The following is a 3,702-nucleotide window of genomic DNA, read 5'->3' as shown; positions in this document are numbered from 1 at the left end:
CAGAGTCCATATAGCAGTTACTGAGATCTGGGTGTTTCTTTCCCAGGGCTTTTCCGTCTATTCAGTTTACCGAGCAGTTGTTGTTGCAAGGCCTGGCCTGTAGGTGGCGCTGGCTGATCACTTAGCAGGTAGAGAGGCAGGAGAGGTTTATTAGAAGGGTTTGCAGAGTTTTTTGGTACATTTGGAGTGGAAAGAGGTCTGGGGGGCACACAATTTTTGGAAATGCGGGATTTTGTAGTTAGACACAGGTGTAATAAAACATTCATTTACCACATTTTCTGGGATAAAATACTGGCCCTATGGTCTTTTCCGTAATAAAGAGGTTGTACACTTTACAGGGTGCCTGGTTGGTATTCTGATCCTTGGAATTACTGACCCAGAATGCAGTGATGGGAATTTTCTGTAACAACCTGGGGATCATTTGGGATGTAATGGGTAATGGCTGGGTCACATGTAAGCAATGGGCAGATTTATTACAGATTTGATGTAATTGTTGGTGCTACATAAATAAGCAAGTAATCATTTTTACTTTTTATTAATCTTGATGGGTGGTATTAAGGACAAATATAACAAAAATATATAAATTGAATACAAAACATAATATCCAGTGACTTGTTTTTAGTCTGATTTTCTGATTGGTTTTTTTCAAAATCATTTTATTATACTCTGGCTGTTGGACCTTAAAATTTTCACTTCTTTTTCAATTTTCCAGTCATTTGTACAATGTTGTAGGTAATATTGTTTTTGTGGATGAGCACTCATTGCAATTATATAGTGTTCCCTGCCATAGCTTTACAATATAGGTCAAAGGTATGATCTTTCTGTACATTTATTTCTATTATGTAGAAAATAAATTTTAGATCTATGGCAGTTTAGTGTAAATTTAAGATAGTAAAAGCCTGATTGTGATCTCCCCAGGAATTGATTTCATAAATCTCTTGAACCAGTTTAAACAATGAATCCATCAATAATGGACTTTCATTATAATATATCGTAGGCAAGGTAAACTGCAGTGTTATACCTCATCATAAAAAAACTCCACTCCACCCAGGATACAGGTCTGCATAACTGGGGGCACAATGTGTTCATAGATCCGTTCTGGCAGATTTACGAATGACTGCAATGCAAGTGAAGAGGTGAGAGCACAGTGGGGTGCTGCTCACTCCTTCTCCGCCACCCCTCTCCATAGAGCTGAGCGGCACTGTATGTATAGTGCTTGTTGTATGCATCGTGCAGTCCTGTCGTTGGAAAGGATTGTGAAAGATTCTTTCCAACGTCACAAATCTAACATGTATATGCAGCCTTAATTAATTCAGCTTATCTATAATAAAATGTCCGAAGCGGAGACCCGATTGTAGGACCTCACTTTCCTTGATGTATTGTAACTAGATAAGTTAATAATTGCTAATTTGCAACATTGAGGGTCCCTCCTTTTGGGGGGCTGTTGTATTGTGAACCTGGTAGCTTCTTAAAAAAGGTGAAGAAGATATGGATTTGGATTTTGTATTATGTGCCGCAGGTAAAACTGATTGGGTTGGGGGAGAGCAAACGCCTCCTCGTCCTGTGTAGTGTTGGTGTGTCAGCCAGTGAAGGGATTTTCTTTCCTTGAGTTGTAACTGATTGTGTAGAAAATGTAAAATACAACCCTCTGGAAAGTCTGTGAGGAACAATCAGATTTCCTACCTACCATATCAGAATCTTTATTTGATACTATGGTCCTAATTGTCCATTGTGATCAGTGGGTCATTTATAGGCTTTGCAAATGTTTGTTGATCTCTTTACTTGTGTTCAAAGTTTGCAGGAAAGTTTTCATTCACTGCTTCTTACTATTAAAGTCACAACATTTATATCTTCGGTATACAGAAACTTTAATTCCAGTTCATAGTTAAATCAGGCTGATAATACACATTAATCCACCAAGTTCAACCACTAGGAAACCACTAGGAAAATTTCCCAGATATAAAACCCTATAGACATAGTGGATCCAAAGGAAAGAAAATAAATCCCTAGTACAAGTTGGTCCAACAAGGGAAAAAAATTCCTTCCTGATTCCATGAGGCAATCGAATGTTCCCTGGATCAACAGTCTCTGTTATCTTTACTTTAAAGCCTTAATACCCAGTTATATTCTGTGTTTCTAGAAATCATCCAGCATTTTCTTAAAGCAATCTATAGAACTTTCTGAAACTACTTCCTGAGGGAGCAGATTCCACATTTTCACAGACCTTACAGTGAAGAATCCCTTCCTTATCCAGAGATTAAACTTCTTTTCCTCCAGACGCAAAGAGCGCCCCCTTGTTCTTTGTAATGATCTTACCGTGATTAGTTGGGAAGAGAGTTCTCTTTATGGACCATTTATATATTGAATGTCCTTCAGAATATTAGTGAGGTATTTTATGGGAATAAACATTGACTGTTGGGGACGTTGTTTTCAAATGTCTTCCCCACCTTATTGGTTAAAACATTTCTGACATTTGGAAAAATCTGAACTCAGAGACCAAAGGGGTTACAGATTTGATGTATGAATTTTCTTTTAAAAATGTTTCTCATTGTGTATGCAGCCCCATTGGGAGTCTTTATGAGCCGGTGAAGTACATGAAGATTTAATCCCTCCACATAAAACCTTCCTGAGCACAGGAATCCAAGGTAAAGTAGAGCTGTACACTATGGTGGTGGTGAGCTTCTGCCATGATCAGCACTGACTTACCTATGTGTAGGTGCCATGCAGTGATGACGGCTCCAGGATCTTGTCATTGATGTGTTCCATGTAAGACTGTGTCTCCTCCAGCTCCATGGGGATCTTCTTCAGCCATTGAATAACTACCTGTGATGTGACCCCTCCATTCGTGCCAGAATGACGTTGTCTCAGTCGACTTTGTGCGCAGCTCCATTCAGTGCGGAGTCTGGTGATTTATTTTACAACGATCTCCTGGTGACTTTGTTTATTTTCGGTTCTTCTTAAAAATATATTCGTTGGATTTATAGTAAACACATTATAAGCCCCATATGTTTACCATGCATTGAGAAATAATAAACACTTGGGATTGGATGAAGGTTTGTATGGGATTTACATGTTCTCTTGATACAGAAAATATTGAAAACAGCACTACCTTCCACGATATCTGTCGCCATAGTAAAGCTGTACTCTGCATGGGGTGCTATGTTGTATCTGTCTCCCGGGGCCCCCATAGTAAAGCTGTATTCTGTATGGGGTGCTGTTTTGTATCTGGATCCAAGGGGCCCCATAGTAAAGCTGTACTCTGTATGGAGTGCTGTGTTGTATCTGGGCCCCATAGTAAAGCTGTACTCTGTATGAAGTGCTGTGTTGTATCTGGCCCCCATAGTGAAACTGTATTTTGTCCGATCTTGTTTGTTTATTTTGGACCCTAGAGGGCCGTGGTGAAGCTGTGATATGCTGTGGCTAAGCCCCAGGGGCCCAATATTAAATCTGTACTGTATACAGTCTGGTGTGTTGTAGCTGGGCCCCAGGGGCACCATAGTGAAGCTGCACTGTGTGTGATTGCTCTCAGACGTTCTCTGTCGTCACTGCAGATCTAAATTTAGTGATGTCTGATGGAGCCGCTTCTATTCCTGGCCTCCACACTTACAGATTATTACAAGCTGTGACCTGAATCTGCGGTATTCTCCCTGCTGAATCCCCCCACCACATATCACCCCCTCCCTTCTGAAGCCCCCCTATTTC

The 3,702-nt window shown here is 40.3% G+C and overlaps 1 long non-coding RNA gene across 1 annotated transcript in view; it reads left to right on the top strand.

Annotated features, from left to right (window-relative positions):
• LOC140341722 (uncharacterized) overlaps positions 1-3,048 on the top strand; it is a 7,780-nt gene extending 4,732 nt beyond the window's left edge. Inside the window, exons 2-3 of the long non-coding RNA XR_011922942.1 lie at positions 2,561-2,645; positions 2,717-3,048. This is a non-coding gene — a long non-coding RNA (uncharacterized lncRNA). The remainder of the gene's footprint in view (positions 1-2,560; positions 2,646-2,716) is intronic.
• The last annotated feature ends 654 nt before the right edge of the window (positions 3,049-3,702 follow it).

This window comes from Pyxicephalus adspersus, chromosome 12 (genome assembly GCF_032062135.1).
Source record: "Pyxicephalus adspersus chromosome 12, UCB_Pads_2.0, whole genome shotgun sequence".
NCBI lineage: Eukaryota > Metazoa > Chordata > Amphibia > Anura > Pyxicephalidae > Pyxicephalus > Pyxicephalus adspersus.
Note: the sequence above shows the minus strand (reverse complement) of the source record. Positions and strands in the feature narration are given on the sequence as shown.